We start from the raw sequence: 20,451 nt of genomic DNA, 5'->3' as shown, positions 1-20,451 counted from the left end.
TAAGGATAATCAGATCTCATGCTTCAGGGCATAAACTGCTAACTAAAGAGATCAGGAAGGAATTTCCCCACCATCAATAGCCAAATTAGTTCTGTATATTACAGGGTTCCCCTCCCCGCTCCGAAATATCTGGTATTGACTTCTGCCAAGGATAAGTTACCAGATTTTATAGACTACTAATATGATCAGGTATGGCAAATTCTGTAGGCCAAAGCACTCCCTCTCTTGGAAAACCGACAAGATGGAGCTCTTTTGGAAGAGTCTCTACTGCAGATTCCTCCACATCAGTTTGTCATGGGAGGTGAGCCCCTCATGGTACACAGCATGAAATTCTCAGAAACCCAGTTAAAGCCCCTGGGGACCAACTGAGCCCTGCACAGGACCTATGGGCAGAGAGGAAATGCTGGCACACCACCCATTGCATGCAGAGCAGAAATGCATGGTTACAGCACAAACCCTAAGCGGGTGCAGGATGCCATGATATGGGCACTGGGAGTGCGCCAGGAGAGGGGCCACTGGAACTATGGCTCCCCTCTCCACTTCACTTGATAACTCTGACTTTATGCACCCAGAGTCAATTTCACCCCACGTGCACAGGCATTAAAAATCAACAAGACCTACCAATAAGAAAACAGTGGGCTTTAGTTTATATGTGGGAAGAATAACGTAGTAACAAAATCATTGCAGCATCTTGGTTTAACTATTAGTCACAAGAGCTGCCAACTACCAACCGAACATTTTTATTTATTTATTTATTTATTTATTTTTAAAAATCAGAGAAGTTTTTACCTTCTTTTATTATACGGCAAAAGAAAGAACACTGACTAAAAATAACTCTAATGCATGAGACATTAGAAAATGGTGGATTAAGGTTACCCAGTTAGCTATAATCTGAAATAGCTTTCAGTGTGGTACAGGTAATCATGATAGGGAGAAACAAGAAGGAAAGTTAATGTCATGGGTCAAGATAGAAAATTTCATCATGAAAGCATAGCAATCCAGGGAACTGTCTTTTGAAAGCAAAGTGACAGAACAAAAATCACAAGAATGCACATTGGCAATATTTAATGCCAAGAGACTTTCTACAAAAGGCATATAAGAAACAGCTTCAAAATCCAAAGCAAATATCTCTGGAGTCCTCTTTTAGAGGAATTAGATGAAAGATTCAGGTGTCTGCAATATTAAGATTTCCATTTAAAGCAGATCATCAAAATTCTTATTTACTTACACTATATTGAAGGGGAAGAGATTTAAACTTTAATTTTACCCACTGCTCAAATAAGTAAACTGAACAAGATAAAAAGCTAATTAGTTACAGGATTTAGGCCAGACTGAACGTCTCTGCCTCAGGAAGAGAGAGCCCATAGAACCATCTCTCCAGCCCCCAAGCAAAGGAATTGTAACTCAGTCATAATTTTCTCCTTCCTTGTACCATAAACAAGCATAAATTACTTCTAGAGCTGGTCTAAAATGTGACATTTCCACTTTGTGGGAAATGTCAATTTTTTAAAAAAAAAATTTGGTTTTGTTCTGATTGAGAACAAAACAAAAATTACCCACAAATTGGAAATTCTGAAATTTCTCATTTCAAAAAGTTTTTTTCTTCCTTTTGTAGAAAACAGCTTTTTCTAACCAGTTCTAATTCCTCCTGCTCCTGTGCCAGCTCAGCTGTGCTGGATGGTGCACTGGGGTGGAAGACAAAGGCAGTGCTATTCTTTCCCTTTGTCCATCCCCTCCCCTCCGCTCCCCCGTCCCATCCCCATTCCCCCCCCCCCCCACTCTCTACCCACCTGTGCAGAGGACAGGAGATTAGCAGCTTTCCTCTGTCAGCATAGTAGTGTTTTGGGAAAGCTAGGCAGAAGTATCACAAAGGTCGCTTATGTCTCCTTACGTTCCGGTGTGACTTCAGAATGGAAAAGATACCCAGATACTACATTTCTGCATACCAGTCCATATGACTACACTGTACTTCGGAAAGCTCAAAAAATGGAGGTTAGGTGACACTGCTGATTACATATGGAAGGTACAGGTTTTGGGAGTGCTAAAAAAATAAAATATATAAAGGCTATTTCATCAGAGTGTCATAAGTGCTTGAAATATACAGCAACAAAGTAAATCTTAATTTGAACTTCATTCAGTGTATTTGAATATGTGTCTAAACTAAATGGACTAGCATGGGAACAACAAAACGGGATTATGTTATGGTTGTTGAGAAATAAATTATTCTTGGATAGTGATAGTGCATCAGTCCATCGGTGTATGAAGGCACACAGGCTGCCAGTTATTGAATGATTTATTTTGTGGCTTCAATCAGCTGACAGAAGCTGGGTATTTCAAAAAGGTTAATATTCTTGTCACACGCCAAGGGTCAGTATCCTCAGACTCTTCTGGCTACTAATACATCTCCCCTGTTCTTTGGAAAACAAAAATCCATGTGTATAAAATAGAGTATCAACAGAAAAATAACCCCAAACTCATGTGAAATGGTTAACACTGCAAACTTAGATGTCTAGGAGGAGGGTTATGCTACCTGAACCTCCTGCTGATGAGAGCGTTAGTCTGCTTCTATTCTGACATCAGTAATTACTCTCCCTCAACATCCATGGCTTTCTTATTACATGGTCACTTATTCTCAAAGGGTTCCTTTTGCAGGAGTCCATTCCTAAGCTGTCATGGATCTACTAACTGAAGCCCATATTTGCTTTCCCAAGTATAGTTCATTGTCAATTATTGGGCAGGCACTTGTTACCTCTATCAGCACAGAAGCACTGTCAGCAGCATTGTGGATGACCTCAAGAATGAGAGCCAGTGATATCCATGGGAGGTACGTTATAGTCGTCTAAGAATATCAAAGTATGGATTCTGTGAATTCAACAGGGTTTTATTTTAAAGTACAATTCTTTGTTAAAGACACTGACTTCTCTGCCTGCCCAGTTGATTGTGCATAGGAAGGCCTTGATGGGTGTGCTTGAACTGAGGTGGCAAAGAAAATAACCAAAATGAGCCATATTTGAACTGTTAAATCTGGAATGTGTATGTAAGTTAGTGTGCAGTCTACTGTGTAATCAATTGGTGTGCTAAGGCCCCAAAGGCTATTCCAGCTACTAAGTTGGAGTAGCTTTCACAGAGTGGCTCTCTGCTACAGTTAAGGGAGTAAGACCTCTCCTTCGGAGATCCCCAGTTTCCATCTGAGGTTCATGCTGGTAAATAAATTTTCCCATAAGTTTAATGTTGTATGTAGAATGTCTTCATGTCTATAAGGAATATAAAACTAAAAAAAGGAATTCACTGTAATAATCAATTAATCTTTAACACTACATTAAAATTCTTTATACTATTACAGCTTGTCCCAAAAGGAGTTCTGGGGGGTTCATTCAAGAACTCTTCCCCCCCCGCCCCCCCCGAAACAAAAGAAGTCAGACAGTTATTACAAAAATAATTTAAAATTTATGAATATGATAGCAAGGAGGTGCTTTTACACTGCCTCTCCCTTGCTTGTCAATTTACAGTGGTGCAGGCAGCTTAAGATATATATCCATGAATCCTGCATGATCAGTTTAAATACAATACAGATATGAACTATAACTGCAAACCTTTATCCAAAGATAAAAGAAGCATAACACTCAATCAGCTTTTCCCTGTATTAAAGGGCAAAAACTAACTTAGTTTCTGTTGTAGCAACCAGGCAAGGTACTAACAAACTTCAACAGGACTTTATTTTTAAAGTGGAAACCTTTTTACCAAGCTGCTGCTGCACCCTCGGGAGCTCTCACTCCATCTCCTCAACTCCTCCCCCCTCCTTCCTGTTCTTTCAGACTCCCAACAGCCAGTGCTCCCAGTTCTAATAATTACAAGCAGCATCTAAACACCACATTTCCTCCTCTCTTAAACTCTCCCAATTAAAACAAACGTTCTAACCACAGGAACAAATATGAAACAAGACACTATACTGTTGGCAGAAATATTACACTGAAAACACTGTAGATACTACATAACATAGTCTCTAGTCCAGACAGGTGGTCGTCTGGGTCTGACAGGCCATCTCTCAAGCCCTGGTTCCAGTGCAATGTCTTGTTGTGTTGGTACTACGGTGAAGTCATCCAATGTAGACTGGGTGTTGGCATAATCTCCTTGTGGTGCATAGGCAGGTGCAAGATAAGAAGCATTCCATACCTGTGCATCAGAAAGTCAATTAGGTGTAAGGTCCCTTCTTCTCTATGATTTTAAAAGGAGCTGTGAATTTATGGTCCCCTTTGCATAAAATTCCAGGTTTTCGTATTCTAACAAAGGAACCACACTCAAACTTTGCACCCTGCCGCTTGTCTGTGAAAGCCTTAGACTTTGCTTGGTTCTGTTCAACTGTTTTTCTCACATCATCCTCGTCTGGGGCATCAGGTTGTGCCTTTAACAATCCAGCAATGTTCAGTTTAGTATTCATCTGTTTTCCATGCAGTAACTCTGTGGGCGATCTTTGCATTGTGGAATGTCCTGTAGCCCGGTATGCTTGCAAGAAATCAGTAGTGAAGGTTATCCACAATTGCCCTTCCAGTTTAGCCATTTGCAAACTCTCTTTCAAACTTCTGTTAAACCGTTCGATTTCCCCATTGGCTTGAGAGTAATATAGGGATGACCTTCTGTGTAAAATGTTCCTTTCTGCTAGAAAAGTTTCAAACTCCAGGGAAGTAAATTGACTACCATTATCTGAAACCAGTTCTTTGGGGTTTCCTTCCCTGCTAAAAACTGAAGAGAGGAACTTAATTACTGTAGCAGAAGAGATTTGTGATGTAAACGCAACCTCAGGCCATTTACAGAAATAGTCTATTAAAGTGATGGCATAACGACAGTCACTTGGAGCAGTATCAAAGGAACAGGCTGTAATGGAGGGGTACATGTCACTGCTGTCTTATCATGCATTTGGCAAGAGACACAGGATTTTATGAGTGCTTGAGAGTCCATCCCTGGCCACCAATACAGATCCCGTAGTTGTTGTTTGGATCGGACTATTCCTTGATGAGTATCATGTGCCAGGTGTATGAGTTCTGACTGTAATTCTTCTGTCACAAGTAGCCAGTGTGTACTTTGTAGCACACAGCCATCAGGCAAAGAAAGTTCATCCTGAACTCTAAAATAAGGCAGCAAAACTGGGTCAAGGTTTTTAGGGTTACTGGGCCATCTCTTTGTCAGAAATTCCCATAGTGTTTGTTGAATTAGACATGCTGAACAAGCAGCTTGAAATTGTTCTTTTGTAACTGCAGTGAGAGTGCTTGTAATAAGCGCAACTACTACAGCCTCATCCTCCGGTGGACCATCTGGTGAAGAAGACAAAGGCAGGTGAGAAAGGCAATCAGCTACCACATTTTGGTTTCCAGGCTTATATTCTAGTTTATAATTGAAAGAGAGTAGTCTTGCAGACCATCTAGCAATACGATATCCTGCTCTTCCCAGTCCTTTTGTGGTGAGCAATGTTGTCAAAGGGCTGTGGTCTGTGGCAACTTGAACGTGCGGCCCCACAGGTAAGTTCTCTATTTTTCAGTAGCCCCGACACAAGCAAGTGCTTCTTGTTTGACTGTACAATATTCCCTCTCAGCATTACTTTGTCCTTGGAGCAAATGCAACAGTCCTCTCTGTGTTATCCTCATGAAGTTGTGTGAGGACAGCCCCAACTCCATAATCAGAAGCATCAGTAGTTACAATTGTGGGCAATGCAGGACTGAATAGTGCAAGTACTGGACTATGTACAATCAAGTCTTTCACTGGTTTCAAAACTAGCTTGTGCATCCATTGTTCACACTGAGGTTGAACTTCTCGGGAATAATTCTCGTAACGGTTCAATGACAGAAGCATAATTGGGAATGACTTTTGCATACCAGGAGGTCAGACCCAGGTTTGCAAATCTGTTGGAGGAGGAGCATTTGAAATTGCCAGGGTATGATCTGGATCAGGTTTTAGTCCATCCTGTGAAATTGTATGCCCCAGAAAGGAGAGAATTCAGTTTGTCTAAATTTGTATTTGGACCTATTGAGCTTGAGGCCTGCTTTGCTGATGCAGTTTAGTACAGACTGCAGGTTATTGTCATGCTCCTCAGAAGTATTTCCCAAACACGATAATATCATCCAGATAGCACTGAACTCCATGTTGATTCTTCAGAATCAATGACATCATTTTTTGGAAGACACTTGGGGCAGATGCGAGATGGTATGGAAATCGTTTAAAACAAAATAGTCCCTCATATGAGACCTCACAGCATTTCTTACAGCTATCTTCATGCAACATAACCTGGTGGTATGCATTCTGCAAGTCAAGAGTAGAAAACATCTTTGCTCCACGGAGTTCTGCAAATACTTCTGTGTGAGGAAGAGGATGGCTGTCAATCACAATAGCTTTATTTGGCTCCCTTAAGTCCACACAAAGGCGAATGCCTCCATCCTTCTTCTGCATCACTACTATAGGTGAAACCCGTTCCAAGGAGTCAATCTCTTCAATAATGTCCTTTTGAACAAGTTTTCTAAGTTCCTCTGAAACAGCTTCCCTGACTGAAAATGATTCTGAAAATGGCAAGCGCCGTAAGTTCTGTCATACAGGCATCACATTATTCCACATTTTAACTTTATACAGAAACCCATAAGCACAGCTGAGTTTCTCCTCAACCTGGTGTTGGGTCCCAGCTGAAATTGGTGTGTGTACCGCAAGAGTGCTTTGCTGAGGAAGATCAATTTGTCCATTAACTACCCTGAGATTTAAAGCAGCCAATAAATCTCTGCCAAGGATAGGAGTGCCTTTGTGGACAATGTAGAACTCTGCAGTTACACAGCAATCACCAAAAGTAACGATTACTGGCAGGTTTCAGAGTAGCAGCCGTGTTAGTCTGTATTCGCAAAAAGAAAAGGAGTACTTGTGGCACCTTAGAGACTAACAAATTTATTTGAGCATAAGCTTTCGTGAGCTACAGCTCACTTCATCAGATGCATTCAGTGGAAAATACAGCGGGGAGATTTATACACCTTGAGAGCTCATTCTTAATTTTTCCCTGTTTGCTGTAGAGGATGTTGATCAGGTGGTTCCGCGGTTTCTTTGAGAGCGTGTGGCACAAGCTGTCAGCATAGTCCGTGTGGTATGTAGATTATAATGGATTTTTTACCTTCAGTCCTTTTGGTATGATGTCCATCTGTTTGCATTTGGAAAGGAAGATGATGTCTGTATCTGTACAAGTTTTTTCATGAAGTTGATAGATTTCCACTCCAGACGGCTAAATCTCCCCGCTGTATTTTCCACTGAATGCATCTGATGAAGTGAGCTGTAGCTCACAAAAGCTTATGCTCAAATAAATTTGTTAGTCTCTAAGGTGCCACAAGTCCTCCTTTTCTTATTTCTGGCAGGCAGCCATGTACTGGAATATGGTTTTTCAAATCGCACACCAAGTGAAGTTTGGGTTCAGTAAGAGGCACATCTTTAAAGTAATGCAAATAGGTGGAATCAGGTAGTATAGATACTGCTGAACCAGTGTCCAATGTTAGCTGAATAGAGTGTGATTTGCCTGAGGGTATGGCGGAAACATTTACAGTGCACTTTATTTGTTCTGGAATATGTGCAGTAGTGCTTTTGTCCACACTCAGCACAGTAACATCTGGTATTGTAATTGCATGCACCTGTTGATTGAACTGGCTGCTGCAACATACTTTGCAAAAAGATTGGGAATTTTGCTAATGAATGCACTGAGCTACTTTTGCCAGACATAGTGTGTAGCTTGCAAGGTGTTGTGGGGATCCACAGCGAAAGCATGCTTTTACTGTATTTTGAATTTGCTGGTTTTCCATTAGTTTTCCTCTTGTAATCGTTTGTCTGCAGCGATAGTGAACTTTTCTGCAAAGGCGTCACAGCCTGGACTGTGCCTCCTGTATCCATGCTCATTATTTTGGTGTCAGCTGTAGCCGACTCTCTGAGTAGCAATGGTTATTGCTTTTTCTAGAACCACAACTTACACTAGCAGTAAGCGTTCTCTTACATGAAACATGGTTGTTTTCTCAGTGAGCTGGTCTCTAATCTGCCATATTCATCTGCCATCTGCCATATTCCCAAAGTCACAGGTTACAGTCAGACTCCTCAGGGAAGCTATATAGTGCATTATAGTCTCCCCTGTTTTCTGCTCACGCTGGCAAAATCTGTAGCGATTAGTTACTACATTCACTTTTGGCACAAAAAAGTTCTTTAATGCAGTGAGTGCAGTCTCATATTTATCATCTGCAAGGGGAAAAGTGTAAAATATACACTGCCTTTCTGCTCCAAGGCAGTGGATTAGCAGAGCATGCTTTCTTACTTCAGAAATCTCTGTACCAGTGATTGCAAGCAGATAAGTCTCAAACATATGGATCCAGGCAATAAAAGCAATTGGAGGCTCTCCTGGGCTTTACAGAAAGGGTGCAGGTGGGTTCAGAGGCAGAAGATCCATCCTCATCACCAAAATGTTGTAGCAACCAGGCAAGGTACTAACAAACTTCAAAAGGACTTTATTTTCAAAGTGGAAACCTCTTTACCAAGCTGCTGCTGCACCCTCGGTAGCTCTCACTCTGCCTCCTCAACTTCCTCCCCCCCTTCCTATTTCCTGTCCTTTCAGACTCCCAACAGCCAGTGATCCCAGTTCTAATAATTACAAGCAGCATCTAAACACCAGAGTTTATTTTTCTAAAGATGACTTCTGCATCCCTGGTGCACTTCTATCAATTCCTCACTTTTTATCTCTTCACACTTCTCATCTTCACTCAAGGCCTTGTACCCCAGACATCATTGTTCTGGTTGAGTAGGACTGACCAGGGCTGGCTTTGAAACCTGTTAATAGACTTTGGTCTCTGTTGCATCGTGTTGGGTATTCCCATCCACCATTTTGTCCCAGGGATGGAGAGACTGGGAAACAAATGTGTCTGCTGAAGAGCAGTGCACAACACTAGCACTAGGCATTAATTATCCTTAACTCTGTTAACCCATGTCCTCAAAAGACAGTTTATTCTTGACCCATAACCTGTTTAAAAAATTTGAGCTTATGGGATATATATATAAATAAATAAAAAAAAATAAATAAATACAGCCACGGAACAAAGCCAGAATTTGAAATATTAAGCCAGTCAACTTCTGCAGGGTGAAAGGACTTAAAGGAGATTGCATTTGAATCCCCAGATCTAACCCAGCCTGTGCAGTCTGTGTTCTGAGTTGGGTTTTTCCATTTCTGGTTCTTATGCACCTGAATTCTCAGGAGAATAGTCTGTGAGATCATTGCCACTGTTTTCAGTCCCTACCCAAAACCTTATGTAGATATGGATTTAACTATTGCCCCTTCAGACTGTCTATGACAACCAGTTATCAAGCATGTGTGTTCTTACAGTATGTATATGTTCCCTACTGCCTTCTACTGGATGGAAAATCAGATCTGCTCAAGTGTGTGTGCGCATGTGTGTGCACAGCAAGAGAGATGTCATCCTCTAATGGCTGCAAATTACAGTGCATACACTCTAATACTTCTGCACAGGTGTGTAAGTTTTGTGAATTTGTTCTACCTGATTAATAATTAACGCAGCCTCTTTCCAGACAACAATTTGGTATAATTTTACTCAGCATTTGGGAGATTTGAGGTTTTTTTTGTTTTAAATAAAACCAAAAAAACTCCACTGTGTTAATACAATGATACAGATTCATAGTTAAAACTACAAAACTGCCAGGAATGGAGAAAATAAGGTTCTAACAGTATTGTTAACTCAGCTGCATAGTACATACTTATTGTTATAAAATGTGTACAGCTGTAATTCATCAAGCTACACATATAGCCAGAAGAACAGGAATACAAATTACTATGTACCCACAATGAAGCTGAGTTACCATTACCATTGAAAATGTAGTTGTTGTGTTCCTGATGTTTTGTTATTTTTAACAGCAAAAACTGAAGGAGTTCTAAACTGAGAAGTGGCTATGTAAAAAAAGGGCACCTATGTACTGAGCTGATCTACTTTCTGTGTATACTCAGAATTATATCTGATGACTTCAGTGATTAAAATAAGTTCTCACTATTTTTTTTACTGCTGATAACATCACCAAACCAGCACCGCAAAGTACTGGGTTTTATTCCTTCTTGTGATCATCAAGAGAGCTGGTGTAATTATTAGAATAACACACAGTCTGATTATTAAACAACTTTTTTATAACTTAAAAGCAAAGATGCATTTAAAAACTTGACTTGTGTATTTCTCTGATGCCTGTTTGGACTGAAAATTTGAATTCAAGAATGGGGGAGGAAATTGGATGACTCTAGTGACCAGTAATAAAGTACTAAGCCCTTCACTTATAAGGCTTCATATCCCTTGTGAATCTAGTCCAGGTGTGTAGTAATCAAATGTTGCCATGCCCAATAACTAAAACAGCTTCCATAAATCAACATGAAAACAATAAAAAAAATTTTTAACATCCAAGTTAACATGTAAATACAATGGGTCATAATAGAAAATGTTTTTAACAACTCACACTACCTTAAGTGGAGTTTATATAACTCTACTTCAGGCTTATGTTTTCCTCTCATACCAAAAAATGAACAGGCTTTGAACCCATAATCTTTGTGTTAAGGGCACAGACTTTTTTCACTTGAACAATTGGAATACTTGGTGGTGGACTTCAGGCTATCTTCACTATGTACCCCCATGTAGAGAGATATTTTACCAGTGGTTTATACAACTATTTGTGAGACAGCACTGGAATGTTTAGTATTAGTAGAGCTGTCTGGAAATTGTGTTTGTGAAAAACAAAATATTTGTGGTTTTTTCATTGAAAAATTGGAAAGTTTCAAAAGGAAAAGTTATAGAAAATGTTGAAAAAAAGTTTTTCCATTTACATTTCTTCTGAACAATAAATTTAAGGTAGGTCCAGGTGTTGGATTTGTGGGATATATTTCTGACCCTGGGAATAGATGGTGGGCCATTGATTAGAAACAGCATAGCCAACCACCTAATTGGGCACATACCTTCTAATTGGTCCACATCTCATCTACCTTGCCACACTGTCTAGCATATTAGAGACATATGGGATAGAACCTCTTTTCCTGAAGTGACTTTATGCAATCTCAGTTAATAAGTGTTGCGCAATATTTAGAGCGGTTTGTAGAAGAACTGGGACCAGAATGTATGGCCTGTTGGCTTACAGTTCAGTGTGGATTTCCCTAGGGTATTATTGTAGGGGAGAGGTTAAGTTGCATTCTCTCTCAAAAGTGTGATATTTCCTCCAAGATGCAGGAATGGGACAGACCTCCCAAATGCATGTCAAGAAAGGTGACAGTTAGCAGGTCCTCTTAGTGTAGGCAAGGCTGCTGCAGGTGACAGGAACCTTATCTACACTTTGGCTCCCAGCGTGAAACTGCATCAGTGCTAGTAATAGTGAAAATGTTATCCATATGTTTAAGGGTGGATGTCTTTATGGATATCCAGGACTGATAACACAAACTGTACACTTTCAAGCCCCTGATCCAGTGTCCCCTGAAGTCAATGAAAGCCTATTTAAATGGGCATTGGATGTGGGCTTGAAAGGGTTAAGTTTTATGCCTTGGACTTGCTTTAGACTTCACTTTGTGGTTTTATTGACATATTGGCAGCTTCTCTTTGCAAAATGAATCTATAAAAGATCAACAGAACAGTATGATTACCTGGGGGGAGGGAGTTTAACAGAATAAATGGCATAGATTTATATTGCTTCTAGAGGAGGTTTAAGATGTAGTATGTCTTCTAAAAGAAAAGCAGTCAAGAGCCTATTTTTATTTTCAAAGATAGCCTGTCAGTGAAGTAAAATAAAATATTTTTTTCTAAATAAATCTTTACATGCAACTGAAGTTGCATGTAGTCTAGACAGTGGAGTTTAGTCAGAGTCCATTCAGAAAAATAGAGTATAAAAAGGGAAGATGTAAATGGTGCATGTGATGGACCTTGAGACTCACCACTGTAGTGCCTCCTGCTGGCCATTCTGGAATTAGCTCAAGTCCTGCCACAGGGCACCCTCCTCTGGTGGTGTCTCGCTCACTGTTACTCCCGCTTTGCTGTCTCCACCACTCTGTGACCCACATTGGTCCCTGGCAACCTCTTCTGGGTACAGCCCTCTGGCTGCACCCCGCTCCGCTGTCTCCCCCCACTTTCAGGGGAACTGGCAGTTTATAGTCCAGCCACTCACTTTGGTGGACCAGTTTAGTCCCTTGTTCCAGGGGCAAACTACAGTCTGTGTTGGCCACTTTCCTCAGGGCAAGTGGGGGCAGCCCAAGCACCTTATCTGCCCTTCCTCCAGGGCCTCAGTCTAGCAGCAGTCAGCCAGAAGCCCCTTCTGCTCTGCTACCAGGCCCAGCACTACTCAAGCCATTGGGCTCCTAGGCAACCAGTACTTCTCCCTAGCAGGCCAGTGAGAGACTACCCTCTGCTCTATTGAGCAGCCCTTTATATATGGCCCCTGCTGGCCCTGATTGGCCACTGCAACAAGCCACCTCCAGATTGGTTCGCTTACTGAGCCCTCCTCTAATTGGATGGTTCTGCGCATGCTCCCTCTGGCCTGCTTTAACCCTTCCTCTTCCCACAGTGGGGCAACTGTCCCACTACAGTGCAGAAAAGCTTTGTGTTGCTTACTTGAATGCAATGAAGGAAGATGGCAAACAAAAAGGAATGTTTGGCTTTATCCTAAAAGGAAAGAAATTAGCAGCATTTCCTCCAAAGAAAATAAATGCAAAACAATTTTGGGCTCAGTTCTAGTCTTATGCACATAGACCAAACACACAGAGGGAGCATTGGTTGAGCCACAACACAGAATGTTATCTGATAAATATAAGGAGGCTTATTTATGTGGACCTTGGCATCTGGGGTTTAAAGTGATCTCTTTAATGTTTAACCATAAGCAAATAATAATTTCAATCAGTGACAATAGTAGCCCATCCTACCCTCTCGTTTTAAGCTCTGGTCCTATTTAATGATGATCATATTAAAGCACTGATGGATGTGTAAATGTGTTCAAATGAACTCATCTGTGAAGACACTTTCACTTCGCCGTACTTGTCAAGAGTGTCATTACATGTCAGGGTGTAAGAGCTTCAAAGTGGAGCTGAGGCGCTCTGCTGCTTGACAGATGTGCTGTGTGAAATGTCACCATTGACAAAAAAAAAAGAAGAAGTGCGCCTATTAGTATATAATAAAACACTTTCATATTTCGTGTACATACATAGACTCTTGTATATTATTTTTGGGTTACTGTTCTGGGTACACAAAGCCAAAAAGCAAGATGAGTACCTCACAAAGAAAGTATACTGCCAATGTAAAATACAACTGAAGTCTCTGATGTGTTTGTTGATGTAGGCTGCCTGCAAACCTAGTCTTACTAAATTTTTCCACAGAGGAAGGAGGAATTATTTTGGTCCCATCACTTTGGAACAGTGAATTTAGGGGCAGGTTTTCAAACACCCCTAAGGGATTTAGGAGACTAAGGCTTTGTCTGCATTGGAACTGAATGACAAAACTTTTGCCGTTCAGAAGTGTTAAAAAAACCCCAACCAACCCCCAAAAGACAAAAGTTTTGTTGATGAAAAGCACTGGTGTGAACAGTGCTTTGTCAGCAGCAGACCACTCCTGCCGACAAAGCTACCGCTGATCGTTAGGGGTGGAAGTTTTTTGTCGGTGGAAGAGCTCTCTTCTGCCGAGAAACAGCAGCTACACTGCATGTCTTTTACCATTATGGCTGTGTCACTAGAAGGTGCCTAGCATAGACAAACACAGAGTCCCACTGACTGGTACAAAATCTTGGTTTGACACCCATGGAAAAAGAAGCCCTATGCCTATCTACAGATTAGGTATAGTACTGTAATGCAGGTATCCTCACAATGCCGCATCAAAGTGCCTCAGGCCTGTTCTTGAGGGACTGAGAGATGAATAAAGGGGAAGTCAGTTGTAGCAGGAAACTCACGTAAGACAGAATATTACCACCCTCAAGATCTGCTTTTACTTGGAACAAAATGAAGGAGAAAAAAATTCTTAGTGCAAGGAGACTGGCAAAAGACAGTTATAGGTCTAGTCCCAGTTCCTTACTTTGGGAAACCTTATTATAGCCTGTAGTAGGAGGGTTGCCTTGACAGTCACCCTGCCAAAATATATGCCTGGAGGAAAGGAAACCAGTACACATATTAGCTAAAATGGAGCTTGTAAATTGCATTGTTCCTACTCCAGGCCCATGGAACCTATAAAATCTTCTCAAAATTAAGTCTGCTGGTTGTTGTTTTTGAAGGGAGAGCGGAGGGGAAGGTAGGAAGTGGCAGAACAGGGCAATCAAAAAGCTGAATGAAAAAAAGTCTAGAAGCTGCACTTTTGGAGTTTCCAGGTCCTTGAGTGGGATTTTCCCCTAGAAGGTATGATTTGGCCCAGAGCAAGAACTTCAGAAATGGGCCCCTTGATTTTGTAAGCTTGTGAAAAAGCAAAAATAATTATCACAACAATAGAAAGTTTGTGATGAATAGGACAATTTATTATTCCTTCAGAAAGGTGGGGGGAGAACTTCTTGTAGTCAAAACATTATTCTGCTGCCTGAAGTACAGGATTCCTGGGCGAACTGTAGGATGAAATACAAGTTTATTGGAGGTAGCGTTTGAGGGAGCAATACAAGTTATCAGTTTGATTGTGTAAGTAATAAGCCCAAATACAGTAGGTCTAAGCAAAGCTTTGCTACAACTTAAACACTTCACAATGTAGCATTAGAAGGCTCTTCAAATTATATTTTGCAGGGAAAGTACTAAACAGTCCAAATAACCAATTGTATTGTTTGTGATCCAAAAGTTAAGCAATACAATGTAAATGTCTGCCATTTGTTATAATCACTATTGTTCTAATTTAAATAGGTTTTGCTGTGTTTTTAGCTTCAAAGCAAAAAAGAGTGCACTCCACTGAAATTTTGGATGCTATTGTTGCATCCGACAAAACCCTTCCTACACTAATATTTTGTGCTTTTCTTTTATATGGTATATGAAGTCAATAGCATAAGGCCTCTTTTCATTTTGGTTTAATGCAATATAAACTACATTTGAAGAAGGGGAATAAATACAAAACCCAATTTGATACTGTAGCAAGTGGATTTTTTTGTTTTTTTATGTTTTAGGTAATTTACTGGATGTGGCTGGTGCCAGAGATTTCCTGGGGTTTAGACAAGCATGATTTCTACCAACGTGCCTAGGATGTTTACAGCTTTCAGAAGTTAACCATTTTCCTATGATCGCAGGGAGAATTTGGATAGGTTACAGGGATATAGTGTAGAATCATAGAAGATTAGATTTGGAAGAGACTTCAGGAGGTCATCTAGTCCAACCCCCTGCTCAAAGCATGACAACACCAACTAAATCATCCTAGCCACGCCTTTGTCAATCCAGGCCTTAAAAACCTCTAAGGATGGAGATTCCACCACCTCCCTCGGTAACCCATTCCAGTGCTTCACCATCCTCCTGGTGAAATAGTGTTTCCTAATATCCAACCTAGACCACCCCCACTGAAACTTGAGACCATTGCTCCTTGTTCTGTCATCTCCCACCACTGAGAACAGCCGAGCTCCATCGTCTTTGGAACCCCCCCTTCAGGTAGTTAAAGGTTGCTACCAAATCCCCCTCACTCTTCTGCAGACTAAACAAACCCAGTTCCCTCAGCCTCTCCTCATAAGTCATGTGCTCCAGCCCCCTGATCATTTTTGTTGCCCTCCACTGGACTCTCTCCAATTTATTCCCATCCTTTCTGTAGTGGGAGGCCTAAAACTGGACACAATACTCCAGATGTGGCCTCACCAGTGCCGAATAGAGGGGAATAATCACTTCCCTTGATCTGCTGGCAATGCTCCTACTAATGCAGCCCAATATGCCCGTAGCCTTCTTGGCAACAAGGGCACACTGTTGACTCATATCCATCTTCTCGTCCACTGTAATCCCCAGGTCCTTTTCTATAGAACCGCTGCTTAGCTAGTCGCTGCATGGGATTCTTCCGTCCTAAGTGCTGCATGGGATTCTTCCGTCCTCTGCACTTGTCCTTGTTGAACCTCATCAGAATTCTTTTGGCCCAATCCTCTAATTTGTCTAAGTCACTCTGGACCCTATCCCTACCCTCCAGCATATCTACCTCTCCCCCCAGCTTAGTGTCATCCGCAAATTTTCTAAGGGCTGTGGGATTCATATGGGGTTCATGCGCTTTGCAACATTCAGGGCACACCCAGAGTGTTGTGCTGGACCTGTGCACACACAGCTCCTCTCAAGGGCATGAACCTTGGAATCTCGCCCAGATGACATGAACCGTGGGAAGCCTCCCAGGACTGGGCTCAAGGCCCGAGAGCAAGGAATGCGGTAGATAGAAATTGGTAAATAAGAATGTTAAACAAAGCCAGTGTATTCCTTTTATCTGTTGGAGAATGTAATGCGCGGGGGGAGAGAAAGAATAAAGGAGAGGGTGGAAAGCTGACAGGATCAGTCCAGTCCGTTAGCAGACCAGCCTGTTTACTTGCTTAAAGCTGTGTTCTGTCTTGTCATTGAACAGCCACAAAGGGGCAATCTATCCCATTGTCCAGATCATTAATAAATTTGTTGAACAAAACCAACCCCAGGACCAACCCCTGGGGCACTCTGCTTGATACCAGCTGCCAACTAGACATTGAGCCATTGATCCTGACAATCTAGCCAGTTTTCTATCCACCTTATAGTCCATTCATCCAATCCATACTTTTTTAACTTGCTGGCAAGAATACTGTGGGAGACTGTATCAAAAGCTTTTCTAAAGTTAAGATATATCACATCCACCACTTTCCCCATATCCACAGAGCCAGTTATCTCATCACAGAAGGCAATCAGGTTGGTCAGGCATGACTTGACCTTGGTGAATCCATGCTGACTGTTTCTGATCACCTTCCTCTCCTCCAAGTGCTTCAAAATGGTTTCCTTGAGGACCTGCTCCATAATTTTTCCAGGGACTGAGTTGAGGCTGTAGTTCCCCAGGTTCTCCTTCCTCCTCTTTTTTTTTTAAAATAAAAAAAGATGGGCACTATATTTACCTTTTTCCAATCGTCCAGGACCTCTCCTGATCACCATGAGTTTTCAAAGATAATGGCCAATGGCTCTGCAATCACATCAACCAATTCCCTCAGCACCCTCGGATGCATTAGATCTGGACCCAGGGACTTGTGCATGTCCAGCTTTTCTAAATAGTCCTTAACCTGTTCTTTCACCACTGAGGGCTGCTCACTTCCTCCCCATACTGTGTTGCCCAGGACAGCAGTGTGGGAGCTGACCTTGTCTGTGAAGGCCGAGGCAAAAAAAGCATTGAGTACTTCAGCTTTTTCCACATCCTCTGTCACTAGGTTGCCTCCTCCATTCATTAAGGGTCCCACACTTTCCCTGACCTTCTTGTTGCTAACATACCTGTAGAAACCCTTCTTGTTACCCTTCATATCCCTTGCTAGCTGCAACTCCAGTTGTGTTTTGGCCTTCCTAGTCCCTAGTCAACTGACCAAGTTTCCACCTCTTGTAAGCTTCCTTTTTCCGTTTCAGCTCACTGAAGATTTCACTGTTAAACAAAGCTGGTTGCCTGCCATATTTTCTATTCTTTCTGCACATTGGGATGGTTTGTTCCTGCACCCTCAATAAGGCTTCTTTAAAATACAGCCAGTTCTCCTGGACTCCTTTCCCCCTCATATTAGCCTCCCAGGAGATCCTGCCCATCAGTTCCCTAAGGGAGTCAAAGTCTGCTTTTCTGAAGTCCAGGGTCCGTATTTTGCTACTCTCCTTTCTTCCTTTTGTGAGGATCCTGAACTCAACATCTCATGGTCACTGCTGCCCAGGTTGCCACCCACTTCTACTTCCCCTACAAATTCTTCCCTGTAGATTTGATCTTCTTTAACCCTTCCCATAACTTTTCTCCCCATTCCCACAAAACAACAAAATGGCTTGAACATAGAAGGCTGAGAGGCTTTTCTTATAAAGAGAAGAGAATACATGGAATTAGCAGTATTAGAATAAATTATAGGAACTATAATTGTCTGATTGTCAAGGAAATAAGCAATGCCCTTCTGTTGCTTGCTTATGCATGGAGATTTCACAATTTATGTATGTTTAATTGTGTGAAGGGCTTTTCTGACCCTTTGTGATTAGTGCCTGTTGAAAGTGTTTGAAATTTTGGGGAAATACCTTCTATTTCTTGAAACACTTTTACCCCACTATAAGCTGTTTTAAAACTATTAAGACTTCTTTTTTTGAAAAAGGGTGAAGTTTCAATTATTTTTGACCAACTCTATCCATGGTGATAGATGTTATTTATCATTATTGATTTATTATTAAAGGCCCAGGTTATACCTTCCAAGATCTGCATGCAGATGGCTGCACTCCTACAGAGTTAAAAGGGAAGGGCTGTCAGGTGACTATTTCAATATTTTCCTTCATTATCATCAACCCTATGGAGTATATGCCATGGGCACAGGGTCTGTACAGTGGAAGGGGACAGAGACTAGGAAGAGGTCTGAACAAGATGAGCATTGGGTGGGAGAACATACACACCATACGCTGAGCAGTCTCAGATTGTATTATCTTTTCCAAGGAGCCCCCCCACACCAGGATCATGTGGGATCAGGACACCACAGCTCGGGGAGACCCTACTAGCATGGCAGCAGAAATGCATGGGGGATGCCAAGGACCAAAGCTGGACACACAGTATCTCTGGGTATCCACCAGGTTTGGGGGTGTGGCCTGTGGCCCATTCTATAGTGGGACAAAACATGCCTCTCCAATAGGCCAGAGGGGGGTTCTCTTATGGAGCTCCACAGAGATATTCTACCCAGAGCCACCTTTCAAATGTTTCACTGCAGGAGGGAAAATTGGACTATTGTTAGAAAACAATTCATTTGAGCAGGAGATATTTTAAGATGGGAATCTAACACTAAGTGGATGATCGAGCACCTTTCCTGAATCAGGGACAAAGAGTAAAACAAACCAATGTTTGGCAGGAACAGCAGAATCTGCATCTGCTCACTGTCTCACCTATATGGGCCCTTCCCACTTCATCCACCTGTATTTATAGTAATCAGGTTGTGTTTTTAAATAGTTTGTACAACATAACATTGCTCCTTTATAATCCACATACATTATCTGCAGTTAGTTATGCATACACATAAACCAATTAAATCTAAATAGGTCAATCCCCCACAGAAACAGTGAGAAGAAACTCAGAGTTCCCAAAAGCTTAGGATGAGTTCACCTGAGTCTCAGTTAGTCTTTGCTCACCAAAAATCTATACAGTCTGCTGAGTCAAATGTACTGCAACAACATCTTCCCTCTATTTGCTTGTAGAAAACTTCAGCTGGAATCCATGCAGACCTTTTTCCTCCTCAGCAGAAATCATTCACTTAAAACTAATTAACTAAGCACGCAGTTTAAGTATATAGCTTAAAAAAAAACCCTGTTGCAAAATGCTTCAGAGGTAGAGAGAAACAGCCTGCTTTCTACTTACAGGGCTCAGCCTCTTCTAACCCACACAGGTCATGTAGCCTTTTATAAAGCAGCTGTGCTGACCTCTTGCCTTCATGGAAGAAGTCCAGCAATAGGGAACCTATTGAACTTACCCAAAACTACCACACCCAATTCCAGAAACTTCTGAGTGTGGAGTGCTAATGGTGCACCTGGCTAGCAATATTCTTCCCTTTCTCCACTGATCTCTTAAAGAGATATAGCCCTATGAGGAACACCTGCTGCAGCACACTTGTTTAGCAAAGTTGTGAAATCTGGGAAAGGTGCCCTTGAATTTTCCAGGAGCTTTCAGTCTATTACTGTCCCTCTAAGGCCTCTCTTCTTAATCCCACATATAGATGATTCAAACAAGGGGGGGAACCCCAAAACCAAACATACGTCCCCTTTAAAAGGTCTCAGGAAAAGAACAGTTTTAGCAGAGTTCATAAGGCCCCTCAGGGTCCTGGTTCAGAGCTCCCAAGTTTGGAGTCAGCAAACAAAGTCTCTGGACCCAGTGGCTGCAGTTAGAAGCAGGCCTCCCAGGCAAGGCAGACAGACTCTCAAGTCCCCTGGGTCTGAGTTCAAGTGGCTAGCCTGAATCTTTGCTGGAGTCACAACTTCCACATTGCTTTTTTAAGTGTGCTAGCCTGAACTACATCAGTATGACAATCTACCTGGCTGGGAGTCATGCTCTCAGATACAGTGTAGCCATACTGAGTCAGGCTAGTCCCTGTAGCCTGAGACACCACAACCTACATGGCTTCTAGCCTCCTCTCTTATTCAGCTTCTTCTTCGTGTTAAAATAGCCCTGTCCCAGGGTGATCCTTGACTGTGTCCAGGCTTGCTTCCTCTGTGAGCTCCAGCTTCCTTAAGGGGGAAGTACACCATGCCATACCATAGTTGCCAAAACTCCTAAACATTCATGCCACTGTATGAGACTGCAGTTT

The 20,451-nt window shown here is 41.8% G+C and overlaps 1 long non-coding RNA gene across 1 annotated transcript in view; it reads right to left on the bottom strand.

Moving 5' to 3' along the window:
* LOC122465574 overlaps positions 1-12,425 on the bottom strand; it is a 28,102-nt gene extending 15,677 nt beyond the window's left edge. The window contains exon 1 of the long non-coding RNA XR_006290512.1: positions 11,960-12,425. This is a non-coding gene — a long non-coding RNA (uncharacterized LOC122465574). The remainder of the gene's footprint in view (positions 1-11,959) is intronic.
* Positions 12,426-20,451: the final 8,026 nt, after the last annotated feature.

Source organism: Chelonia mydas, chromosome 4 (genome assembly GCF_015237465.2).
Source record: "Chelonia mydas isolate rCheMyd1 chromosome 4, rCheMyd1.pri.v2, whole genome shotgun sequence".
Lineage (NCBI taxonomy): Eukaryota > Metazoa > Chordata > Testudines > Cheloniidae > Chelonia > Chelonia mydas.
Note: the sequence above shows the minus strand (reverse complement) of the source record. Positions and strands in the feature narration are given on the sequence as shown.